The sequence below is a fragment of the Pongo abelii genome, chromosome 13 (genome assembly GCF_028885655.2).
Source record: "Pongo abelii isolate AG06213 chromosome 13, NHGRI_mPonAbe1-v2.0_pri, whole genome shotgun sequence".
NCBI lineage: Eukaryota > Metazoa > Chordata > Mammalia > Primates > Hominidae > Pongo > Pongo abelii.
The window spans coordinates 98,259,970-98,270,263 of record NC_071998.2 but is presented as its reverse complement, the minus strand read 5'-3'; the positions used below and the strand labels follow the sequence as shown (position 1 = coordinate 98,270,263).

At 45.5% G+C, this 10,294-nt stretch overlaps 1 pseudogene; it reads left to right on the top strand.

Annotated features, from left to right (window-relative positions):
* The first annotated feature begins 3,365 nt into the window (after positions 1-3,365).
* On the top strand, positions 3,366-10,061 carry LOC100455178 (importin subunit alpha-1-like; annotated as a pseudogene).
* The last annotated feature ends 233 nt before the right edge of the window (positions 10,062-10,294 follow it).

Genomic DNA, 10,294 nt, shown 5'->3' with positions numbered 1-10,294 from the left:
TGGCTCCCTATGGTCCACAGAAAAAATTCTTAGACTGGCACATGAGATGCTTCCTGACCTGCCCTTGCCTAACAGTTTGGCTTCACACATCACCACTTGTCCATCTCAGACCCCACATTCTTGCCTCAATGCACTCATCCTGCTCCCTCTACAACCAGACCCTTGGACCTACATGTCCCTCCCTCTGTCTCTGTTGCCTTTCTGCCCTCCTTGCCTTGGCTACCTCCTGGCAGGCCTTCAGAACTCAGCTCAGAGGTTGCTTCCATGACCCTGTTAATTTGGGGTGAGATGCTTCATCTGTCCTGTACCAGCGTGTGTTTACTGCTCTCAGAATCGGCACCAACCTGCTTGTCTCCCTCTCTGGGGGCTGAGCAACCTAAGTGCAGAAAAATGCTTATTCACCTTTACCTTCTTTCTTCACAGCACTTGGTGTAATGTAGGTGCCTGTACTGGGTTGAATAACGTCGCCCCAAACTTATGTCTATGCAGAACCTCAGAATGTGACCTTATTTGAAAATAGGGTTTCGAAGATATAGTTAGTTAAGATCATATTGAATTAGAACAGGCCCTAAATCCAATATGATTGGTGTCCTTATTAGAAGATGAAAGGATGCACAGGTGCAGACATACACAGGGAGAAAGCCATGTGATGTGATGGCAGAGAGGGAGATTAATGAGTCAAGGAACACGAAGGATTGCTGCACCCACCAGAAACCTGGAAGCCAGGAGAGAGGCAAGAAAGGATCCTTCCCTAGAGGTGTCAGAGGGAGCATGGCCCTTCTGACATCCTAATTTCAGACTTCTGGCCTCCAGAATAAGAAAATAAATTTCTGTTGTAAGCCACCGATTTTGTTGTACTTCATTTTGGTACTTTGTTATAGGAAACTAGTACAGTGCTCAACATATTTGGTTGACTCAGTGAATGATCCTACCCCTTTCCTACCTCCCCATAGCCATTGGGAAAGGCCTTGTCAACTCTGGGCTAGGATGTTCTGGTAGCCTTCTGACTGGTCTCCCTGTGTTTATTAAATGGAACAGTGCCATAAGTTTATGACTCCAATGGATTCTGTGTTTGTTAGACTGATTATCAGCTAATTTTTTTCTCATGACTCAATGACAAGGTTAGCTGAATCGTGGTGCTGAAAAATGTCACCTCTGCCCTGAGTGAAGCTTTCATGCAAGGATCTACCGGGGCACCTAAAAGGACAATGATTCAGGATGTCATTGAGCTCACAGAGCAAGCCACATGCCTGTTTTTGCACCTGCTTTGCTAATAAATGAAAGTCTGTATGGCAGAATTCTATCTGACACCTGCTTTCATTACAACATGCAGAGACCTACGGCCCCAAGACCTCTTACATCTACACAGTGAATGACAAAATTGACTCAGGTCAGTTCTAACCAAGTAGGTCATGGAAAGAACTCCGGTTTCGGAACAAGACAAATTTGGGCTAAAATCCCAGCTCCACCACTGACTGCCTGAGTCACCTATGATGTTGCTTCACAGGGTGGTAACAATGATCTATGCCCGCCTCCCCAGGTTATTGCTATAATTAAGTGAGATCAAGCATGTGAAAGGCTTCAGGTGCTGTAAATGCTTGCTGCTATTCAGTAAGTTGAACACAGTCACACAGCTAAGAGGGAAGGTGCTGTCCAGGGTCTCACCCTGGGGACGAGAGTCCCCTGAAACAGAGGCAATGGCCTCTAATGAGGGAACTGAACATTAATTAGGAATCCAGGATATACGACTTTATGCATTTTCACATACATTTTTTTTCCTTTTATTCCCATGAAAGCCTTTTACTTTAAAAAATTTTTATTCTCATTAAAAAATACAGGAAATGAGGCTCAAAGGCAGGGCATGGCTCCCTATAGCACTTGTGAGCAGTGATTCTCAACCTGGGCTGTGCATGAGGATCCCCTGGAGTTTTGAAAAATCCCCACACCCTGCCGCCTCTCTGACCAATGAAACCAGAATGTCTGACGCTGGGGCCCCGGCTTCAGAACTTCAAAAACCTCTTCAGGTGACTCCCAAATGCAGCCAAGTTTGAATATCTATGCTCCAGAGTTTACAAATCACTTTGCCCCAAAGGAAGTGGTCTGACCGACCTTTACGCCTCTATGAGGACAGCACAGTAGATTTCATTGTCCCCACTCTGATGATGGGAAAACCAAGGCTCAGAGAAAATTCTAGAAAGGACTTGAACTACAACCAGATTCCTTGATTCTTCTCCACTGCTCTATCCCTGTGCTGGGAGGAGGAGCTGTGCCACATCACTGACCTCTATTTCCCTTTCAGTATCTGCACCGGAGGGAAGGCTGCCTTGGGTGTTTGGAACAGTTTACCTCTATCTAGCCATCATGGGGTTCTGATGACCCCATCCCCAGCCCCCATCACCTGGTCTCCCCTGCCCTCCCCTGTAGTTCATGGGTTCTCCACAGCCCGGAGCAGAGGCCAGGGGGTTTTCCACGCAAGCTTGTCAGATCCATTTCATTCCCGCCTGTTTTTCCATCTGCCTTGTCATAGGGTGTGTGGTGCAGGCTTGTCTCTGCCAAATGCTTTAGTGGCTCTGGAATGGAGAAAGCAGCAGAAGCCCAGAGTGTTTATGCCATGGGAAAAGCTGGGCTTTTCCACAGATCATCCTTCTCCCCCGCCCCCAGGTTCTCATGCCCTCCATGATTCCCAGGGGGCCACCCAGCAATTAAGATACAGTTCTGGAGAGCAGAAGGCTCTGACAGCCCCACAAATCAGCGTCCATATCCCCACCCCCAACACACACACATCCCAGTCCCTCCCAGAACAATGCTATCGAGTCATCTTGAGCAATGGCACCAGAAAATCCCAGTGTAATGAAAGAAAACAGAGGCCTGTCTTTCTGGCTGCTGGTGTGATTTCAATAGAAAGCCCTTCTTAAGCAGGAAGAAGCAATTCTTCTGCTATGTCCCTAACAAAAGCTGACCTCTTCCTTGGCGGCATTGGGTAGGCCCAGAATCAAGCTGGGGTTATTTCCCCACCATCGCCATAGTCATAGCAACAGCTTTGATTAATGCGGTGTCCCATTAGAGGGATAATGTCAGCCCTAATCAGAAACGCCTCAAGTATCTCTCTTTGCATTTTGGTAAATGGCGTAATCACATTACGGCTGGATGTGTCTGGGAGCTGATTGCTGTCGCACAAGTCTGCCTGATTTTCCAGGTTAAGGGGTGTCAGGGGGCCCGAGATGCAGCTAATTACTGTGCATTGTTAGGAGAGAGGACCAAGGCCATGGAGGCTGCCAGGAATGTTCCTGCCCTATCCTTCCTTCTAAGTCCATAGGAGCGCCCTGGGCTGATGGTCTGTTTGCAAGGATGCATGCCTGATGGAGATGGCTGAGAGTCAGAGAGGGGTGCTATTTGCTGCTGTTAAGCATAAGGGAAGCAGAGGCATGGTTGAAAAGAACAGGCAGGTAGCTGAGCTGGGCTTGGCTGTTCCTGCCCCTTGTCCATCAAGCTCGTGATGGACAGTCAGCCTCCAGTCATACCACTGGGCTGGAAAACTGGCAGGAGGGGCCCCACTTGGGCCTGGAGATAGGAAATCGCAGGGGTGACATGCACAGCAAAGGCATGTAATGAGTGTGGACTTGACTTGTCATAATAGCATTTGGCTGTTGGCAGGTTCTGCTTTGTTTGTTGAAACTTCCTACTTGAGGGTAGATTCTTACTGCACCCTGGGGAGAGAGACTTCTCCTTCTCTTCCCTTTTACTAGCAGGGAAACCAAGGAAAGGAGAGGTGACATGTCTCATCCCTGTATCGATGCTAGGTTCCACTTTCCAAGAGACCCTTCCCACACGAAAAGCTTCCTCTCTTTGCCTTCCAGCCTAGCTGCTTTTGTCTCTGTAAATCCATAGGCGACAGTAACAATAAATGGTCACCACCTATACTGAAACGTTAAGAGGAGGACCTGAGGAAATACGCATTGAGCCCCCAGAGGCTATTTTTAGATGCTCCTGGGAGGTTTTAAAAAAGGACTCACGCAGTTAACTATTTATGACTTTCTGAATGCAGGACAGAAATAGAAGGACGGCACTTAGCTTCTTCTCCAAAGCTGGGGAGTAAATTCCTTTCAGAGACCTGAAACCACTTTGGGGCCATTAAATTTACTGTCTCTTGGATGGCATTTAATATCTAGCACAACTAATATCTCGTTTTAATTTTTGGCTACAGCAATAGCTGTTCTTTTCGGTGTTGAAAATTATCTCAAGAGCAGCTGAGGAAATTGAGTCACAGAGTGAGAATTATCTCAGAGTCACATGGTCGGTCTGTGGCCAACCCCTGGTGGAAGCAAATCTCTTGCTATTTGGGCCAGAGTTCACTGCAGAGGGTTGAACTGAATGTCCCAGGGCAGGTTTGGGTGTGGAAAGTTCTTCAGGGTATACTCAGTCCAACAAACGGACAAGACGCTACGGTATCATGAATCAACCGCGCTCCATCTGCCACCTTTCCTAGGAGGCTCCAGGCCAACTTTCCACTTGGAAGAGTCAATATTCTCCCCAAGAAGATGTTGCATTAGACATGTGAGAGGACACAGGCTCACTGCCTACCCTGAAACCTCACACGCTTGTGTTGTATTATGAGCAGGACAGAATGCATTTCCAGGCCAGGTTGTACCTCAGGTCGGGGGGAAATTAGTAGGGTTTCCTCAACTGCTCTCCGAAGCTTTACGATGTCCTTCCCAGTAGCCAACAACTTGATCATCCCTTCCTTTAAACTTGGCCAGTCAGGGACTTGGAAATCAAGGATGTAGAGCCTTAGCCCCAACATAGCCAATAGCTTTAAGCTAAACAAACCCACAAGAGACTGGTATTTGCCTGAACAGAAAACCACAGAGGAATGAATTAACACCACGGTCAGAGTTTCCATCTGGGCCCTGCTGGTGCCCTCACCACAGAGGCTGCCTGTGCCGGCAGCCCCACTCCCTGCTGGCTCAGCCTAGTGCAAGTCCCTGGGCCAGTCCCGACGGAAGCAGGGTGTACATGAACACTGTCTTCCTCAGCCAGGCTGCGGGGCTTCCCAAGCAGGGACTCAGCGGTCCAGCCTCTGCTACTGCCTCCTTCTGCCCCTCTGTCTATTTCTGGTGACTACCACACCCAGCATGTGGCATGCCAGGGGCCGGCCCCCCATAGCCAAGCAGCCTAATGGGCTGTATGGGTCTTCTTGATGCCCCACTCCCACTGGACTCTCCAGTCTGGCAGTGCTGCCATTGTATACTTGGCTGGTCTGCACCAGCGCCTTGCACAGCAGCTAGCAAAACATAGCAATATTTTGTCCATATTGGGTCCATGAAAATGAAAAGGTGATATCCTATTCCTGTAGAGGGGAGTGATCACTTACTTGATTTTGCTGATGCACATCCATCTCTGTTCAAATTGAAAGAGCAAGTTCATTGCAAACCATCTCTGGCAGAATTGTCACTTCTGAACAATCAACCTCATTTGCAATTTGGCTCCATCAGACACTGCTCCCCGTCTAGTACCAGGGACTATAGTTGATTCTGTTTCTGTTGACAGCTATCTTCTCCAGTCCTAGCTCAACTCTTATCCTTAGTCCCACATACAGTGTTCTCATTACCACCTTGCACAGCACAATCATGCATAGTTTTACCACAGGGACACGTTCTGAGAAATGTGTCATTATGTGATTTCATTGTTGTGCAAACTTCCTAGAGTGTACTTACACAGACCTAGACGATACAGCCTACTATACACCTAGGCTACATAGTTTAGCCTAGTGCTCTTAGGCTGCAAACCTGTATAGCATGTTACTGTACTGAACACTGTAGGTAACTGTAACACAATGGTAAGTATGTATGTATCTAACTTATCTAAGCATAGAAAAGGTATAGTAAAAATGTGGTATAAAAAATAAAAAATGGTATAGCTGTATAGGGAACTTGCCATAAATAAAGTTTGCAGGACTGGAAGTTGCAACTCTGCGTGAGTCAGTGGTGAGTAAGTGTGAAAGCCTAGGACATTACCATATTTTCGTTGTTGTTGTCGTTGAGACAGAGTCTCACTCTGTTGCCCAGGCTGCAGCGCAGTGGCACAATCTCGGCTCACTGCAATTTTCGCCCCCTCGGGTTCAAGCGATTCTTGTGCCTCAGCCTCGTGAGTAGCTGGGACTGCAGGTGTACACCACCACTCCTGGAAAATTTTTGTATTTTTAGTAGAGATGGGGTTTCACCATGTTGGCCAGGCTGGTCTCGAACTTCTGGCCTCAAGTGATCCACCCACCTTGGCATCCCAATGTGCTGGGATTATAGGCGTGAGCCAGGGTGCCCGGCTACTGTACATTTTTATATGACTGGCAGCACAGTAGATTTGTTCACAGCAACATCACCACAAACATTTGTGTAATGACATTACAACAGCTATGCCATCACTAGATAGGATTTTTTTCAGCTCCATTATCATCTTATGAGACCATTGTTGTATACGTAGTCCCTCACTGACTGAAATGTCCTTATGTGATGCATAACTGTAGTTGCATTTTAACTCATCTGTCTTCCCGAACAGACTGTGAGCTCCATGAAAGCAAAAATCTCTTCTGGTTTTCTCCTCATTGTATTCCCAGCACCTAGCACAGCAGCTAGCAAAACATAGCAACATTTAGTCCATATTCGATCCATGAAAATGAAAAGGTGATATCCAATTCCTGTAGAAAGGAGTGATCACTTACTTGATTTTGCTGATGCACATCCATCTCTGTTCAAATTGAAAGAGCAAGTTCATTGCAAACCATCTCTGGCAGAATTGTCACTTCTGAACAAGTGTCTGTACAAAGACCTTTGCTCATTACAAAACAGGGGTCGTAATAGAAATTGGTCCCTTTGGTTTATTTTACAATTGTATTTAATTGCTCACCATTCTGCCAATTAATCAAGCCTTCAGTTGCCCCAAGTAAGGAAATTTTTTAAAGAGGTGGATTAAAGGGGAAATTGCACTTGATGGGAGAAGATGATGCCATGGCTCTGAAATATCTTTAAGTGAGTCACAAAGTATTTTTAAACCTTAGTTTCCTCATCTGGAAATTGAGATAGTTTAACTCAGTAATCACTACATTTCTTTCCAGGTTTATGGTCCTATTAACTTATAATTTTGTTTCACTAATGCAAGTCTCCAAGCATGCTCTTTCTGTCTTGTGTTTTGGCCAAATCAGAACCTCAGGGTTAAGCCTTTGCATGACTTTTCATATGTTGCCACCAGGTGGCAGGAGTGTGCCACAGTCCTTTGGTCTCATGCATAAAGAGCATGAGCAGAGGTGGACTTAGGATGGTCGCTTTCTGAGCTAGAAGGGCAGTCTTTGAGTTTTTGAAATAGCAAACCCTCTTGTTTATGAAAACACATTTGCGTTTATGCAAAACAACAATTTGAGGGTTAGCAATGACCATATCTAGAAATGACCAGGGACCAAGAGTTTCATGGTCCAGAATTTTAAGGACATGGTCCCCAGCCCCTGCCCCTGGTGGTCTTCTCACTCTCACTTTATACCTGAGTAGGTCATGGCGGCCCATCACCCCAGCAGCCACTGTGGAATTCAGTGTCCCATGAGGAACACCACGGGCTGAACCAGGGTTGATAGATTTACACTGTTTCTTTGCTCCTTCCTGTCTCTTTCAGGGAAAGAGATCAGGGCTAAACCCACCCAAATTTAGGGTCCCTAAGTCCTTTGAAAAAAAAACTTTAAACTATTTGCCTAATTATAATAAAGTTTTACCTAAACACAAACTCAGCAAGAAAATTTGTCACCCCCTGTGATGGTCAGTTTTGTGTCAACTTGTCTGGGCCGTGGTGTGCCCAGATATTTGGTCAAACATTATTCAGGGTGCTTTTGTCAAGCATTATTCAGAGTGTGTTTTTGGAAGAGATTAGCATTTAAATCTGTAAACTCAGTCAAGCAGATGTGGCCCTCCCTAATGTGGATGGACCTCATCCAATCAGTTGAAGGCCTGAATAGAACAAAAGGCTCTCTCTCCTTCCTCCAAGTGAAAGAGACTTCTTCCTACCTAAGTACTTTCTTCAAACTACACAATGGCTCTGTCTAGGTCCCAAGCCTGTCAGTCTTCAGCCTAGAAGCCCACCATCAGCTCTCTCACATTGCTAGTTTGGTAACTCACCCCGCAGATCTGGAGGTTTCTCAGCCTCTACAATCACATGGCCAATTCCTTAAAATAAATCCCTTTGTGTGTGTGTGTGTATAATATATATATAAATGTGTATAGTGTATATAAAATACGTATATTATGTGCATATATGTATATGTAAAATATCCCACTTCTTCTGTTTCTCTGGAGAACTCTCACTAACATACTCCCTGGCTGGCCATTCATCCTTTGGCTATGCTTTCATTTCACACATGTGTACTGAGAACCTGTCTAGTACTAGGCCCTGTACTAGGCATCTAAAAGAGAAAGGTGAACCCAGCTGCCCGACTTAACAGATTCAAGAACAAGGGAAAAGACAGTACAGAAATGAGGTGTCGCAGAATAGAAGTCAATGTGGAGCTGAGGAAAGCTAAGAATGACCAGATGCTGAAGAGGAGAAATGTAAGCTCATCTCCTGATGATGCTACTTCTCCGCTGCAGAAAAACCACAACAATCAGGGCACTGTAAATTGGTCTGTTGATGACATTGTCAAAGGCATAAATAGCAACAATGTGAAAAGTTAGCTCCAAGCTACTCAAGCTGCCAGGAAACTACTTTCTAGAGGAAAACAGCCCTACCCCCGCCCCCACCCCCGCCCCCACCCCCCACCACCCCCCACCACCCCCCGCCCCGCAAAGACAACTTAATCTGGGCTGGTTTGATTCCAAAATTTGTGTCTTTCTTAGGCAGAACTGATTATAGTCCCATTCAGTTTGAATCTGCCTGGGCGCTCACTAACGTTGCTTCTGGGAATCAGAACAAGCCAAGGTTGTGGTAGATGGAGGTGCCATCCTAGCATTCGTTTCTCTGTTGGCATCTCCCCATGCTCACATCAGTGAACAAGTTGTATCGGCTCCAGGAAACATTGCACGTGATAGCTCAGTTTTCCGAGACTTGGTTACTAAGTACAGTGCCGTTGACCCACTGTTGGTTCTTGTTGCAGTTCCTGATATGTCATCTTTAGCATGTGGTTACTTACGTAATCTTACCTGGACACTTTCAAATCTTTGCTGCAACAAGAATCCTGCACCCCCGTTAGATGCTGTTGAGGAAATTCTTCCTATCTGAGTTCGGCTCCCGCATCATGATGATCCAGAAGTATTAGCAGATACCTGCTGGGCTATTTCCTACCTGACTGATGGTCCAAATGAATGAATTGACATCGTCATGGAAACAGGAGTTGTGCCCCAACTTGTGAAGCTTCTAGGAGCTTCTGAATTGCCAATTGTGACTCCTGCACTAAGAGCCATAGGGAATATTGTCACTGGTACAGATGAACGGACTCAGGTTGTGATCGATGCAGGAGTGCTTGCTGTCTTTCCCAGCCTGCTCACCAACCCCAAAACTAACACTTGGAAGGAAGCTACATGGACAATGTCAAACATCATAGCTGGCCGTCAGGACCAGATACAGCAAGTTGTGAATCATGGATTAGTCCTATTCCTTGCCAATGTTCTAAGTCAGATCTTAAGACACAAAAGGAAGCTGTATGGGCTGTGACCAACTATACCAGTGGAGAAACAGTTGAACAGATTGTGTACCTCATTCATTGTGGCATAATAGAACCGTTGATGAACCTCTTAATTGTAAAGATACCAAGGTTATTCTGGTTATCCTGGATGCCATTTCAAATATCTTTCAGGCTGCTGAGAAACTAGGTGAAACTGAGAAACTTAGTATAATGATTAAAGAATGTGGAGGCTTAGACAAAATTGAAGCTCTACAAAATCATGAAAATGAGTGTGTATAAGGCTTTGTTAAGCTTAATTAAGTATTTCTCTGTAGAGGAAGACAAAGATGAAAATATGCTGCCAGAAACGACCTCTGAAGGCTATACCTTCCAAGTTCAAGATGGGACTCCTGGGAACTTTAACTTGTAGATCACGTAGCTGAGGCATAAATTTGTTGTGTACTATGTTTGGTATAAGTTTGTCTTACTGTTTCTCTACAAAGAACTCTTTTTAAATATGGTTTGGTATTGTAGCACTTTTTACACTGAAACTATACTTGAACAGTTCCAACATGTAAATACTGTATATAGCTTGTCCTCTGAATGGGTTTCTTATTTCTTTGTGGAATTTCATATCTCGCAGTGTCCTGTAAATAAAGATTA